This window comes from Helicoverpa zea, chromosome 12 (assembly GCF_022581195.2).
Source record: "Helicoverpa zea isolate HzStark_Cry1AcR chromosome 12, ilHelZeax1.1, whole genome shotgun sequence".
NCBI classification, from domain to species: Eukaryota; Metazoa; Arthropoda; class Insecta; order Lepidoptera; family Noctuidae; genus Helicoverpa; species Helicoverpa zea.
The window spans coordinates 2,702,928-2,720,617 of NC_061463.1; the positions used below are offsets into that span (position 1 = coordinate 2,702,928).

Consider the following 17,690-nt stretch of genomic DNA (forward strand, 5'->3'; position numbering starts at 1 on the left):
CTACAAAAATTGTTTAAACTCAGAAAGGGTTTATGCACTCAAACATTAAAACTAAAAAAATGCGACTATTCATAGTTGCAACAATTAATTAATTCATTATAATACCTCTTAGGGTTGAAGATTTATATAAATTTTTATAGTTCGTGAGACAAAAACATCCTAAATCCCATTCAAAGATGACTGAACTATCAACAAAGGAATTTAAATAACTTCTTAAACCGCAGACTGCTTCCAACAACAATTTATTGCACCGCATTAAACTATTTCAATCAACTCCAAATGCTTCGAATCCATCTCATGATTGATTAACTTAATAACTCTCAGATCTCATTGTAAAACTGATTTCTTTTTACAAACTAATGTAGAATATGGCAAACAGCCAAGATTTCGAAACTCCGTGTCGGGAACTACTCTTACCAAAAAGTTTGAATAGCATTATCAAACCGCAAATAATGTGATAAAATTATATTGGTGTTAGTTCAAGAATTTGTAAGTTTAGTTACCGCATTTATAAGTCTAAAAATGTACGCAAATATAGCTACTAATTTATGATTAGCTTAAAATCGTCGAATGATAAGACAAAAATATACCAAAGAGGCTTTATTTATGTGTCTATTCCATGTATAGTATTAGTAAAGTATGTATTACAACGCAGTAAGTTAAGACGTGTACACTCATATTTATGGTTTTATATTTTGAAAATAACATCGTAGGCTGCGACGGACGGCGTAGGCAAGCGTTTGCTACGCTCAGTCTGTATACAGCCAGCGTCCGATGCGAACCTCTATACCGGTATCAGTCGACTACTACACGATAAACAGCAAAACTTAGCTGTAACCTCCTTTCTGCAACCAAAAACCACAATTAAAAAAACAACGTTCAAAAAATACCTTCCACATTTAAAACCCAAGTTTAGTTCATCGACGTTCTATATTCAAATAACTTTGACAGATTTGAAAATAAAAGTGCGTTATTTTTTGTTTGTTTGATTGAAGTTGCGTATTTTATTTCCGTGATTGTTTTGAATAAAATATACAGACTGTGGGATTTAGTTGTCAAAGAGAACTGAACTTTTGTTGTTTGTGGCAGTTTACGAGTGTTGTAGTGGACCGTCAGAACGAAAGAGTCGCCTCGTAAAAGGTTTGTGTATTTTTATTTTTCAATATTTTTATACCGTATAAAACTCCGTTTATTGTTTGTTTGTGTATATTTCAGTGTTGTATGGACTAAGGTGTATTTTATGATTAAAATAATAAGAAATAAGGAAAGATTAAATGAAGCCATCTAATTTGACATTATCTATATTATCAATTGCCATGTATTTTTTATTTTGAGACGGAATATTATAAGTACCTATTTGGAGGATTGCAATTTTAAATAACGTTATTTATTTAGATAATACAAGGTAATTACCTATTATTTATTTAATAGGTAAATTAAAAAAATAATTAAGTCATAATTTATTTAGTTCCCTATGTTGAATGAGACATTTTTTACAATAAAGGGATTCTTACTGAAAAAACAGGGAAGTAAATAGTGTAATAAAATAAAAAATAATTTGACAAAAAGTAGTTTAGCTTATCTATCAAGATTACTAATTAATTGTTAAATTACTTCTATAAAACTTAATATTATCAAAGTTTTTTTATAAAGCATCATCATTCAATAAAATGCCAACTTTATTTGGGGTCGGCGCAGCATGGTTTCTTCTTCCATACTCTAATCTGACGTCATCTCATAAGTTACGTTACTTCCGACCCTATCAAATTGAACAATACTATCGAAATCACTCATATTTCACAAAACAACTTTGTAAACTTTAATCAAAATCAAAATGTCGCCTTCTAACAATTAGTAACACTAAACCTCTTGAAATTTTGTCCAAATTCCGCATAAGAGACCAACTTTAAAAGTTTTAACGACTAAAATCTGTTCGGAATGCTTTAAATCTCTAATGTCATTACAACATTCAAAGCGAGCTTAATGTCAAAGGACGCCATTTTGAAAAAAAGTCGTCATTAACACTGTAATGTCAAAATTTCGCATACAAAGTCACTTTGGGCGTTAAATCCGGAAAAATGAAGGAATTTTCCTGACATTTTTAACCCTTTATTATCCGGTCTTTGTATAATCGTTTTATATACACTTCCTATTATTTTGTAATGAAGATAATGATGAATTATTTAGTGGCAGTTCAAATGGATTAATTATGATTATTATGTAAATAATAGCAGTTATTTAAAAGCTTAAAGTGGATGGAAACAACGCATTGTGGCTTATTATTATTAGAGTGTTATAAAACTACGATATCACATTACTTAATATGAATTATCTTGGATCTGCGTAATTAAACAAATTAGTTTATTATTCATTACAATATTAAAACTATACTTCTGTAAGAATAGATATTTACATAAAACCTTTTAACCAAGGTTATGCATGGAAAATTTCAACTTCATCTATTTTCCAAAGACAATTTGACATATAAGTTGCAACCTATTTGCAAAAAAAATGTCATTTACCTTTTTTGTGGAAGCGGCTTTACCCATACCTATATAACAAGTACTTAGTTAGTTTATGATAAAAATATATATCAGAAGTAAAACTAAAAATAACCCCAGTTATAGTTCGGCCATTCAGAGAATGCGTTCCTGACACGTCGCGATTGAACTGACGACGTAACTTTGCAATGGCGTTGCAGTTACGATAAAAATATTTTTGCTGGTTGTTTACCGTTTTAACAATTGAGGAGCATTAAAACAACATTATTATATCAATAATCAATGAATGTAGTTACGTCGTCAGTTCAATCGCGACGTGTCAGGAACGCATTCTCTGAATGGCCGAACTTTAGTAACACCAGTACTACAAAGGTTTATCAACATAACTAATAAGTACTAATTGAAAGCGTCGATAGTCGTGATACGCGTATCTGGGTCACTGAGTTGCGGTAGTTAAATTATTTTATTGCTTACATTACGTTATTACATGTGTTACGGGCTTCGGTAACAATGTAGTGAGGAAATATACAAATTAAATAAACATTGTAGACTGTGGTGTATCAAGGAGTATCGGGTTACTCGAGTTGAGGAGGTCAGATAAGCAGTCGCTCCATGTAAAACACTGGTATTCAGCTGAATCTAGTTAGACTGGAAGCCGACCCCAACATAGTTGGGAAAAGGCCAGACAGAGGAATAAGATATACAGATATAAAGACATAGGGCAACTTTGAAAAACCTTTTTAAATTTTGAGATATCCAAAAATTGCACTCGCCTTTAGTAAAAATATTGAACTTTTGCTACTAATATCTTCTACCAAAGCGTGTATTGATACCCTTGAGGGTTAACACGAAAAACGAAAACTAAGCAACAATTTCCAATTTTGCATAAAATTTTACGGCAAATCGTTGCATTTTCTTGGAAAGTATCCATAATTTTTGATACAGCTAGCTGTGTAAGTTACAATTTTGTACAATACACGTATTCTGTAGAATATATTAATTCTACGAACGGTCAACCGTAAGAGTGCACTCTCAGCATATTTCAGGCAATCTTGCATAGCTGGAATATGTTTCCACAATAAATTCTAGTATTCTGAAGTAGTTGAACTGGGTGGTTTCTTTAAGTAGTCTTCATAGCAACAGCATAAATTACTCATTTCCGCCAGGCGACCTGAATCCTGTGGGTATTAGTTTGCGCACCCGAATAAAAAAGCCTTGCTCGATAAATAGGCTAACTGATAGTAAAATAATTTGTAAAATCGGTTCAGTACTTACTGAGATTAGCGCGTTGAGTAATACCTAGTACCATAGATACCTATATCAGTCACTTCTTCCTAGTTCTATGGCATAATAAAGTTTAAAGACAAAATCTATCAATTGGCAATTAATAAGAACATGGTATCTGTGGCTGCAATATAAATAGGACTAGCTTATCCATTTAAAACTTACTCTACTTTTACACTAACAGACTAATTTCAAAGGAAATCAAAGAAACAAGGTAGTTCATTAGTCACATGAATGTATCAAAAGCATACATTAAAACGAGCTATAAATAGAAAAAATTACACGGAAAGATTATTTCTATGACCATCATTTGACATTTGATATCGTGATTAAAAAACTGCAATGCGATCCGACAAATGTTGCAGTAGTAATGTAAAAATATATTCATTAGAAATGTATCGAGATCCGATACAAAAAATCATGTATTTCAGGCAGATAAAATATAAAATATAGCTTCTGCCAGCGGTTTCACCCGCATTCCGTGGGAACTACTTCCCGTACCGGGATAAAAAGTAGCCTATAGCCTTCCTCGATAAATGGGCTATCTAACACTGAAAGAAATTTTCAAATCGGACCAGTAGTTCCTGAGATTAACGCGTTCAAACAAACAAACAAACAAATAAACAAACTCTTCAGCTTTATAATATTAGTATAGATTTGTATCAATTTTGGGGCTATAAAAAACTCGAAACAATGTTCTTCGGAATAAAAACGTATTTCGTCGTTCAATTTAATTTTTATTCAACAGGATTAATCCTACTAATATTATAAACGCGAAAGTTTGTATGTATGGATGTATGGATGTTTGTTACTCTTTCACGCAAAAACTACTGAATGGATTTTAATGAAACTTTACAATAATATAGCTTATATGCATCAGAATAACACATAGGCTACAATTTGTAAACATATTGTTCGAAATACTAAACCTGCGCAGACGAAGTCGCGGGCACCAGCTAGTAAAAAATATTTTCAGCGGCGGATACTAATTCACGAGAGAGTAAAAAGGTCTTTTAAGTATTGAAATAGTTTTGTTTTAACATTCAAAAGTGACATGCCATTTCTTCATAAACTTTTTTACTTTTCTCTCAATATTGAAAAAAACTCTTTTTGCAAAACCTTATCTAAATATTACATAACATGTAATATCTCCTTGCAATCATGTACAACATGCATGTGCAATTTAAAAACGTACGTCAGAATCTTTTATCAGTATCATATCAGGCCCTAAACTGAAGTACTCACATTTTGAACACCACACCGCCTATTTTTAGATAGTAACGTATCAAAAAGGTTGCGTAGTTGGGAGTCACGTGTGTATTAATATTAAAATCTGCGAAAGAAATAAAAATTACATAGGTACCTAGTATTTCGTCTTTTATAGTCGTAAAGCCTATCGGCAAATACAAAACAATAGACGTAAAAAATTATAAATACTTACGGTGAGTTGCAGCATTTACAATTTACGCATAAGGAAACCAAAACATTTTGTTGTTGCAGTTGTTAAATCGCCAATTTAAATAATGGGCGGCAAGTATACGGCTGGTTTTGTTCATCGTGATAGGTCAATAAATGCTGTAACTCATCATACTCTAAGTTGCACACGTTGATTGATCAAAGGTGAAAATGGTGACCATCGATCATTTCGAGTTCCTCCGTGTTTCGAACTTGAAATTCGGCTGCCATCTGTAAACCTTTTGGCATAATCTGATGTTAAAAATTCACCAACAAATAGAAAGTCTTAAATCGTGAGTAAGGTTAAAATATAATTAATAATTTATATCCGCCGAAGCCGGCACGTATCGCTGTTCAAATAAAACACCGCAAAGATAAAAATAATATTCCGTAAATAAAATAAGTTGGCGGATAAAGATAAAGCGGTTAGGAACGACCTTTAGCTATCTTTTCTGAGATTTTTCAGTGTCATCGTATAGATATAGTTAAAAATATACTTTTGTACTGGAAAAGTGTAACCTGTAATCGGTACCTATGGAGAACATCCCACGTTTTTAAGGTAAAAACGGTACCAGTACTTTGATAAAATACATATACTGCCTGTTTATAAAGAATGTATGTAAATACAAGCTTATTTTCCTTTTTTTTCTTAGAAAGTAAACTTCCTTTAATATGTGAAAGCCAATATTATTATACTGTAACTATCTAAGTATTAGAATCCATGCATTGGAAGATATATTAATGTTTTCTTTTAGACAAATTCAATATTTTATACAGTAACATTTTCTCGTCTGCATATCACGTAATGTAATAACCTTTTCAAAAATTCTGTTCCAATATTTTGCATATTACAAGAGCTCTGTAATTCCTTTAAAAGCAAATCTGACTCAGTTATTAATATCGGGAGAACTAGAATTTCAAAGGTAGAATAGAATAGTATTGAAAATATTTCCTTAGAATTCCATTTCGGAGAGCAATTTGCGTATCTGTGGTTCTCTATCGATGACAGATTTGGGTTCCAAGATTTGGGTTCCGTAGGTAATATTTTTTATTAGTACCTAGTCCCGATTTCGAAATGTTACTGTGAATTTTTCTGACAGCTTCACGGATGATCGAGGTGTTTATTGAAAAATATTCAAATATTGAAATGTGTTTTGTATGAGATTGACTTATCATTTTGTAGTTATAGGTATATTTTTATGTATCTATGGAATGTGAATATTATTATTTGATTTTGGAGGTACTTAGGTACTTTGTTTGGGAATTCTGTGAAAACCTACTTAAACATGCACTTGAATATTTTGCTGCCCTGGCAAAGATTTACCGGCCTTTTCATCAATTCATGGCAAAAAGATTAAATCATAAAATAAATAAAAATGCAAATAAGACTCAACAAAAGAATTACTCAATGACTATGCTTTCACACTAGCGGCTTTTCCTCTCGGTTCGTAAAGACGTTGTCGTATGTATAGCAACTACAAACAATTGAGAACTACCAGTACAAACAATGACATTTGAAACCACGTGATAGGTTTTTGTTCCGCACATAGAAAAATCGAGACTATACGCAAGACTAAATCCGCCATTATGAAAGCGCTGCTATGGTACTAATATATTTCGGCGTAGGTCCTCAAATTTCCATTTTATGATAAATAACAAAAGGAAGATCTGAATTGGTTCCCCGTCGTTAATGTTCGACCTATAGAAAGGCAGTCTGCATGCGATCGACAATTGTCTGAATTAATTTGGAACTGATGGGAAGGCATAAATCTTAATATCTCTTTCTTACACCTAAAGTTATCCTCTTCTTGTAGGTACGGAAACGGATTTGTTATAAGTAGTATCATCGTCGAAAAGCACGTACGAAAAAAAAATAGCTTACGTTACGAAATGCGAACTTTCTATTGAGTAAATCAAACATTGTGAATCGTTCTTCATGTAAGTAGGTACATATTGTAGAATATAAGACACAGGTTTATTCACCAGCTCAAAACAAAATATGTAGGTTTATTGCTAACTCTAGTTTTTTTTCCATAACGTGATTTTATTTATTTCGCAAATGCGCTAACTAACGTGATTTTATTTGTCTTTTGAATAATACATTACAAAAATGTTCCTCTTATTTTGACTCAAAAAACACCAAAACTTCACTACTTAAACTTCAGAATTACATCTAAAATCTAGCCAAAATCCAAACTTATTGTTTAATACCTGGAAAAGTCGACGTGCCTTCAGGCTAAACATGCTACCCTGATAAGCGGTTGCTTATTACAGCACAGTTCAGCTGATTTTCCGCGTACGTTCTCATACACGAAACGTATATTATTAAAACTATATAGCTCCTGCCCACGGCGTCGTTTGGGAAAACAAAACAAGGGAGGATAATGTAGCTTCCTGTTTGTGGAACGTTATTTTTTTGAATTTAGGTATGCACCAAGTAGTTTCGGGAATTAACTTCCTACTCAGCTACAAAATATAGGTAGGTAGGATATTGTAAAATAGACTCTTATATTGTGGGTAAAGTTCGTGACATTTAACTTATTTATTTATTTAACCAATTTGTTCCTCCTGTTTTGAACAGATTCTATAGCCACATTTTTCTGACACGTATTAAGTTAAAAATAGATACCTAATATTATATAAGTAAGTGTGTAAATATAGAAAAATACGCTTCAAACTAAAGGCAGAGAGGATGAGAACATCGATGCTTGTTTACTAAAAGTAGGCAAACATTTTTATTGCGTTGTAAAACGGTTAAGAGTGAGTTAAGACTTTTAGGAGAGGGATTTAGAAACGGATGTCAAAATATTTACTGCTAGCGAGCTCGTTTTATTTTATCAATGTTGTAAGGTTTATTAATTTTATGTGATGTTTTTCACGTACTTACCTAATATGTACTAGAAAGTCTAATAAGTCTTACCAATGTATCTGATTTTCGGAGTCACTGGGTTGAGGTCAAAGAAGCAATTGCGATTTTTAACTAGCTTACATTAGCTTCACTTGTAACTATGTATGTAAGAATATCTTGGAATCTTAATTTGACCCACTTACCGGTTTTCGATTACGATGAAATTTTGCACACTCTGAGTTCTGATGACAATACATAACAAGCGTGTTTTTTAGCCTTTTAAACTATTATTCCCACAAATAAACAATCTTCTTGATGAAAATTCATTACAGTAATAAATCATTCATTTAGGAACCAAAATGTACACTTAATAAAAACTCCGACAACTCTTTCATTAGCATTTCAAAAGATTTCTTTGTGATGAATCGTGGACCCATTTCTTTTGGTCAGAACATCAATCAAAATCTTATATCTTCAACTTCTAAATGCAAACGAAGCTATAATGTCAATTTATCTAAATAAAATAAAAATGATTTTTTTTTACTATCACTAAAGTAGGAAGGCGCCTTAGTAACTTCACTATTAATCAAAAAATGTGTAAAATAAATAAAATTAATTCCCTAAAGTAACCGTGACCGTGATCTCTGGAATTTTCTGGAACCTCTCAGTGACAAAGTTATATTCAATAAGAAACCTAACAAAAAGGTAGTGACCTTTTGGCCAGACTGTGACATGAAACCTTTTGTTTTCTGAACTGTTGTCGCCGCCAGAATTCTGAGAACTGAATCTATACTTAATAGGTACTTAATATTACAAAGCTGAAACAGACAAACTCTATCTGTTGGTTTGAATACGCTAATCACTAGTTCTATTTTAAAATTATTATTAATTCCGTGTGCCAGAAGTAGTTATCATGAGACCCATGAAACCACTGGTTAAAGTTATTTGGTAGAGATCCATACAGCAGGCCTTATCTTCATGACTACACTAACAAATCGAATCACTAAGTACATGTGCCACAAACTTCAATTCACAATACTGCAAGAATAGATGCCTTAGAGACAAATAGACCTCATGTTGTACAAGCAGATGTACGAGAAGCTATTTACATGCTAGAAGGCAATAGCAACAATCATTAAAACTCTGGCTCTCTGTGACAGAGAATAAATATACCTAGGTATTATCTATGTTATGCATTGAGTTTCTGCAGTTCATCCAGTTTACATAGTTTATCTGTGTTCATTGGAGACTAGATATACTAGTAACCAGTATAAGATTTTAGGTATAGGCTGGGTATATATGTTGGTCTTTGCCTATCCATTTAATCCTGTCATTGTCCATTTGTCCTAGCTCCTTTTATTCCTCCTCCTCTCTGATTTTTTGTTTTGCATGATGTAATAAATAAATTAAACTGTTTTACATAATATGAATAATTATACACTTAAAAATAATTTTAACTTCATTTTACGCGCTGTTTAAATAGGACATAGTCTTTTCTATTGACTGCGAGACAAATTACAACGCTTTAAACAATTTATAATAACAAATAGCATTACTATCGCGATTCTCTTGTTATAATTCAAACAAACAACTAACAATCCACGAATCAGACTGAAGATAAATAAAACACAATTTTAGAACATGGGATCCCAAAATTCTTCATACATAAAACTGAACAAAAATATCAACCTCCAACCGTGTAGATCCACATTGCCAACCCATGTCAGTAAGTCCGTATAACCGCGGTAAACAACAAAGTCTTAGCTTTAACCTTTAATTTCACATTACGCTCGCGATACGCCTAAATCCCGTAATACTGTGTCATGATCCGAGATACCTTATCTAGCTGACAACCACGGCATTCTGCAAACATTTTGTCATTCACCGAATATTTGATAAGAAGTGCGTTTTTTTAATTTATTGTGAGAATTTTTCAAGAAAAGGTAACCATTGAAATCTCTCAAGGCTGCATTTTCTTCTGTATAATCATGGAACTAATTGACTCCTTTTTTTAGAAGTACACATCAAATAAAATTAAGTAGTTAATGACGGGTATAATTTAGGCGATCACCAAAAATATTTTTAAGACTCTAAGCTGAGGCACCAAATAAAATAAACAACTCCAAAAAAAATAAATTGACATTATTAAAAGGGCACTAAAGTATATAATATTATGATCCAAAAAAAATAAAATAACATCAGAAAAATCGCAAATCTCGCACAAATATTATTTTTGGTTTCCAAAATGGATTAATGGTCACCAAATTCTATCCAACTAAAAGATTAATATTACTACCAAAATCAAAGTTAGTGACGAAAACGAATCGCTACAAAACCGACTCCACGTAGTCTTGTCTGCCCTACCCCTAGAGTGCAATTCAAATCCGCGTAGGCGCAGAGGGGCGAGGCGGCCTGCGAGCTGAGGCGCAGGTAGTTTTTAAGGCTCGCCGCCGCGGCTGAGGCTGGCCGGCAGAGCCGGCCAGCAAGCCGAAGCTGCGGTGGTGAGCGTGAAAACCATCTGCGACGATAAGCTCGCATGGGACCGCCGGAGCCCCGCAGTGCCGGAGCCGTGACAGAAGCCATGCTTGCTGCATGTTTCGTGCTTACATTTTACTACTGAGTTACACACAAATTCATATAACAATAAATAAGCGACGTACGTTTGGGAACCCCAGTATATTAATTGGTATTTGGGAAATATTCTAGCGATCGTTAGCTTTTTTAGTCTAACAAAAATGACCAAATTAGGAGTCATGGTATTACATAATTGGTAACATCTAAGTAGTGACAATATATAATATTTGGTCTAAAGTGTATTTTAAAGACGTCCATTTATTTTTTTAGTAGTCAATAATACGAAAAAATGGTTTTACCTAATAATATTTTTGGAAACGTTATTTGGTGACCATTTATCCATTTTGGTAACCGTTTAGAATTTTTTTGGTAGTAAAATAGGTACTTTTTTGGGTGGTGTTTAAACACAAGCCGTTAATGACGACTGAGTGGCTTTAAGATAAGCGAAAATAACGTTATTAATCTTAATAAGTACATGAACAAAGCTTACTTGTGTGTTCTCAAAAAGTGGTTTACATACATTTTAAAATACATAGATTTAATACTGAACATACATTAATATTCCCTTAGTAAATCAACCTCTACTTTCTCGTACTTGAAGCTAAATATAATATCCCAAGAACAAACTATTATTAACTTAATAACATATTCAGGACATAAAACGAACATTTTAGTAGCTAGCCGAAAAGCCAGTGAACCTAATTATAGTCCCCTACTTGGAATGCGTCCGAGTTCTGTGATACTAGTAAATTCTAAGACAAAGGATTACTCCATTAAGACCACACTTCAAACTTTTAGTCGGCCGATAGTTTGTTTTTGCTCATAAATCAGTATGAAGATGACTGGTAGTCCTGCCGGGGTTGCGAATTGTTCGAAAGAGATACCGCGGCCCTGGTACATAAAAGGCCTATGACGGAACACGACGGTTTTTAGTCAGTAAGAGTCTGACACTCCCTCACCGTTGCTAACCCACAGCGGGAGGGGTCATTTGATGATTTTTGACGTCGTTAAAAAAAAGATGACTGGTGGGGCCTGAACATATTACAATGATCAGATATTCAGCCGGTATCAGACCAACTTGAAAGCAAGATTTTACTTTTAAATTTTTTCAACTGTTTTTTTATTCAACTGTCGGCCGACTATTTAGTCTGCAGTGTGTTTGTACTCTTAACAGTGACAAACGTACTACATACAAGTTATTACCACGACTTTGCACGCGTAGATTTAATAATTTGCATATCACGATGCTGGATAATAGTACATGTATGATACAAGTAAATGATTCCATTATAGTGCGAGGTAAAAGCGGATATTTTGTCATATTTTTATTTAATGATGTTATATATTTTAGTCGTACTTATCTGAGAGTAAATAGAGCTACTCAATTATATGTCTCATAAATGTGTTACTTGAATAATAATGGAGAAGGTTTACATGGTAAATTCAAAACTCAAACTCAACAATAATTTCTTAAAACAAAAATAAACTAATTCACAATATAACTTACAAATCTCAATTCACAAACTCACCGACATTCATCATCGAATACTCCGAAAACAATAATACGGATTCTAAATAAACATATTGAAAAGGCTGAGCAAATATTTGTTTAAAAATATATCTCTATTCATAGCTGTGTGAAACTTAACAGCTGTAGAATAACAGATCTATATCAAGGGTACAATGAAATTGAAAGAGGAATCTGTAGGCGACTTTGTATTGGATGAACTGACCTATAAAGGTTGTGCAACAAAGAATTCTTATGTATATATGTACATAGGTGCATACTTGCTCGTAGGTTGTTTCGTGATAGGTAACCTAGCTTCCAACAGCGGTTTACCAGTGTCTTGTGGGGACCACTTCACGCATCCGGACAAAACTTAGCCTTCATTTTAAATGGCTATTTAATACATACAGATTTTGTTTATGATCGGTCCAGTCCTGAGATGTGTGTATTCAAAAGAAAAACTCTTCAGCTTATTTATAAGTATAAATAGAGATATATTGACAAATTTTTACACAAAGGTTTCCAGGAAGCAGTTTATATTTCATTTTCACATATTTAGTCTATTGTTTCCTTTTTTGGTAAATCGAAGGGATGTCGGGTTGCCTGGATAGGTAACTGGGTTGTGGTGGTCAGATAGACAGTAGCTTCATCTAAAACACTGGTACTCAGCTACATCCAGTTAGACTGGAAGCCATCCAAGATGATGATATTTTGATATATTTTCACAGTGATTAATATATTCAGGTATTAATTCAGTCTTCGGCGTCGGAATATATGTTTAGCTCGTCTAGTAATATAGTTGGTTCCTAGTTCCATAGACCGCAAACACGATTTCGTAGACAATTTGATATCATGATTTAATCAACGCGAGCCAAAATTCCTTGTCTGTGAGATAATACATTTTGCGTAGATAGTACGCAGATGATATCTAGTTTTGGGTGTGTATAATTTAGTCTGTGAATACGCCGAAAATTGTGATTAGAAGTAGGTAGGTAGAATTACTATTTTAATAGTTTCATTCAGTACAAAAAGGGATCCTAGTATATCTCAATACATTGTTATTTAAAAACTCGAAAGAACAATATTAGAAAGAATTTTCGCCTCATATCACTAACATTAATTTATATGTTTTTTTTTATTAGCCTGTGTTGTCCCACTGCTGGGCAAAGGCCTCCCCCATAGCCTTCCATTTTTGTCCGTCCATCGCTGTTTGTGGCATGTATATTTCAACAAAAATATTTCCCTTGGACAATTTTTCTTTTATCTTTTAGGACTATTTTAGTTGATTTGCCTTAAAATTTTCAGGGACCAATGCCTTTAAAAATATAGTCTGTATTCACAAAACAGATAAAATATTTAATTATCTCCCTAAACAAGTTGTGGCGGGCTTCAATCAAAGTGATGCAGCTGAATATTAACGTCTTTCAAAATGGCCGCAGCCTAACCTCAACCTCACTAATAGTTAATAGGCACTGTTGCTCTGAGCTAGATACATTGACAGATTTTGGACTTCATCTTGATTGATTTATGTGTCTGATTTCATTTTGTATTCAGACCACAGCAACTGTGGGCTAGTCTTGTCAGTCTGACCACTTTGTTTTGTGCATTTATTTATCTTTCAACATATCATTTATATTTTTAAATATTAGATTATTAAAAAAGTAAAAAAGCATTTAAAAACCACTTTGTTTATTGTTACCAGCCCCGGATCTAGGGGGGGGGCAAGCCGGGGCCCATGCCCCGGGCGGCAAATTCAGGGGGCGGCAAAATCAGGCGGCTGCCTGATTTTAAATCCTACATCACAGATTACCATAATAGTTACCTACAGGGCCGTCTTAACCTATGGTGCAGGGTGTGCGGATAACCCGGGCGTCTCGGTCTCAGGGGCGCCGCGGGACGCCCCACCACCAGGAAATTTCGATGAAATTACACCCGTTTGATAAGGAAGTTCCATTGTATCATGATGCTGACAAGCAAAGTTTCTTAAAAAGTCGCTTTCGCTTTGTTTAATTGATTATTTTTCACTTTTAACATCCTCCAACTAAGTGAAAAAATTCTCGCTCGCTACGCTCGCGGCTAAATGACAAATTGTGTACTATTTTTCTGATGGTTTATCATTTTTATTGACGCACCGAATCAACGATCACAAATGGCACGCGCTCTAATCATGGTTTCTTTTTATTTGTACATAATTCCTAGTTTAATTTGTGAGTCTTCAAACAAATAACATAAAAAAGTTCGCGCTCGCTACGCTCGCGGCTACTTATTGCTTGCAGTAGCGGCCCAGGGTACCATGTCTAGGGGGGTGCCATCTCGGTCGGCACATATCTGCACGACCAGGATGGCACGGGCAAAAGGGACCATTCACGGAGGGCTTCCGTAATCTGCAAAGCCTAGGTTCACTACCAGTCGCAGTGCAGGCCCGGCCCGAGAAATCGCCAAGGGATTGAGAGGAGTGACACAGTCCGACTGTCACCCCTCTCTTTTCCACTTACATCCTTGCCACACCCCACTCGCGCCAAAATCACAATAAATGAACTGATTACTTAAATGAATTCCTTAAAGTTAAAAAAAAAACTTTTGTGACCCAAAACTCCAAAAATTTCGCGCTCGCTACGCTCGCGGCGTTTCCACTTTACACTACTTTCTTTTAACTCCTTCGAGTAGGTACTTTTGTGTCCCATAACTCAAAATATTTCGCGCTCGCTACGCTCGCGGCCATTCAACTTTACAGTATTTTCTTTTAACTGCTTTGGGTACTTTTGAGCCCAAAACTCGAAAAATTTCGTGCTCGCTACGCTCGCGGCTACAAAACTTTGCAGTACTTCATTTTAACTGCCTTAGTTCGTTTGTGGACGTTGCGATCGGCGCTGTTGCTCTCGCATAGGCCTTGTTAGTCATCAGCGCAAGTGCCAAAGCCAAACAACTTGATACGGATGCAGCTTAAATCATCTTTTATAGATGTAAAAGGCCACTGATGAGGGTACTTTTGTATCCCTAAACTCAAAAAATTTCGAGAAAAATTTCGGCTTTTCAAGAATTTACAGTGCTCCCTTTTAACCGCTCTGGGTACTTTTGTGTCCTTAAACTAAAAAAAAATTCGCGCTCGCTGCGCTCGCGACTTTTACTCTATACGCAAGTTTCTTTGAATTTAATTGGGTATTTTTGTGTCGTGGTGGCCTAGTGGGTAAAGGACCAATCTCTCAAGTATGAGGGCGCGGGTTCGATCCCAGGTCAGGCAAGTACCAATGCAACTTTTCTAAGTCTGTATGTACTTTCTAAGTATATCTTAGACACCATTGGCTGTGTTTCGGATGGCACGTTAAACTGTAGGTCCCGGCTGTCATTGAACATCCTTGGCAGTCGTTACGGGTAGTCAGAAGCCAGTAAGTCTGACACCAGTCTAACCAAGGGGTATCGGGTTGCCCGGGTAACTGGGTTGAGGAGGTCAGATAGGCAGTCGCTTCTTGTAAAGCACTGGTACTCAGCTGAATCCGGTTAGACTGGAAGCCGACCCCAACATGATTGGGAAAAAGGCTCGGAGGATCGGAGGATGATATTTTTGTGTCCCAAAAACTACAAAACAAATGCACACGGTATTGATGGCAGGTATATGTAGTATGCGTTTAAAAATAATCCATTAAAGAAATTTTGGGGTGCTCAATAGGTAGCCGCCCCGGGTGCCATCCGATGCTACGCCGCCACTGATTGATTGACAATGTACTTAATCCGGTACTTTGGTGTCGTAGACTCAAAAAATTTCGCGCTCGCTTCGCTCGCGCAACATTACACAGATTGTACCTAGTTGACTCCATAAGTCAAATCCACGCTGTCTTACCTTTTATAACTCAAATGTAGCAAAAAAAAAATATTTATGGAGTCCTCAAAACAAAAAGTTTGCGCTTCCGACTGCTTGTTACTTTACAGCGCTTTTTAAAACTTATAAATTTTTTGTATCCCAAAATAAAAAAAATGGCGCGCTCTACATTAATCTGTCTCGACTTTTATAACTTAGACTTGGCCAACATTTTGAGCCTACAATGATTTGGACACATTTTTTTAAGTCTTTTACCTACCAAAAAAGTGACTTTCGTTGGTGAAAATAAACATAAGTAGGTAGGTAGGTGGGCGGGGCGGCATTTTTCAGTTTTTGTCCCACCTAAAAAAAATTGAAGATCCGGGGCTGATTGTTACTGTTACTGTTACAGCCTTTTATCGTCCCACTGCTGGGCACAGGCCTCCTCTTACACGGAGAAAAATGTTTTGTTAATTATAGCTTTCTAATATTATACCAGCATTTGTGTGCTGTTTTAGGTACCTATATTCTGATGTAGCTACTTCCCTTACTGAATAAAAAGTTGTCTATACGTCATTCTGATATCTATGTTACTTAACAGTTGTACCAATTAAAATACTTTCAGTTTCTTTTTGTGTCAAATATTTAGTTACTATCATAAACATGTCCATACAAAATATCAGGTTCATAATATCAGAGTAAAATAATTATGAAAAAAAAATCTTTACTCTCATACCTAATTACTTATAAAAACAAAACAAGATGAGACATTGTCTATCAATTCTATCATAACACCAAAATTAACCAAGGACACTTCCAGACCTTGGAAGCTTACTTAACAAGAATAACAACGCTCAATTAGGCTGTAATAACCTAAATATCCCTATAGACATCGAATATATTAGACGAAGCCACCAATTTGCTTCCAGAACATTCTTCACTTGATTTTTCTTCGCCCTTTTGGAGCCACGGGATAATTAATTCGTTTTCTGTTGTGTCCCTTTCTATAGTCACTAAATACGTGTGTACAGAAGGGTAACTATGATTTAATGTGGATCCATCTAAACATTAATTGGAAGTGCGTTACATGTTCTTTTCATTGGTCCTACATTTTAAATGTTTTTACTATTTGGTATATACTTCTTTCAATATCTGCCTTATTTTGCTATGCGTTTACTTCTCGTTATTTATCACCTTGTAACAAGCAGAAAAATAAATACTAGAATTTTTAACGGAATTATTTTAAATAGGTATGCCGTGTAACATAAAGCTTTTCTTTCTTTCTTTGTAATCAACGCATATTTTATGACGTGTGTCATGTACTATGGTTCTACTTATTACACCAAACGGGCCTTTTGTTCTCCCTCTATTACGTACCTTTTCTCTTGTCTGAAACGTCGTGTTAACATCTGTAGCTTGATTGGCAACGTTATAGGGGCCCAATATGTCAGCCGTTCGAGATACTATACCTTTTCATTCGATTAAGTTTTACGATGAGCGAACAGCTCGATGCATTTTATACGTACGTACCTTCTTTTTTCTTTTGTTCTTTGTGTTTTTTTTTCCTTTTCCTTTTGTGCAAGTTGAACGACTACAGGGAATTTTACTGAAGTTGACCTATTTTGGAAGACTGTTGGATGTATGTTGCTTTTGTCGGTTTGGACTTTTGAATACGGTTTATTTAATGAGTGGAAGTTTGCAAACGGTGATGAATTCCAAGGATAT

At 34.7% G+C, this 17,690-nt stretch overlaps 1 protein-coding gene across 1 annotated transcript in view; it reads left to right on the forward strand.

Annotated features, from left to right (window-relative positions):
- The first annotated feature begins 755 nt into the window (after positions 1 to 755).
- LOC124635245 (prolactin-releasing peptide receptor-like) overlaps positions 756 to 17,690 on the forward strand; it is an 85,296-nt gene continuing 68,361 nt past the window's right edge. Inside the window, exon 1 of the mRNA XM_047171102.1 lies at positions 756 to 1,140. The gene's annotated coding sequence lies outside the window, so the exon portion shown is untranslated. The remainder of the gene's footprint in view (positions 1,141 to 17,690) is intronic.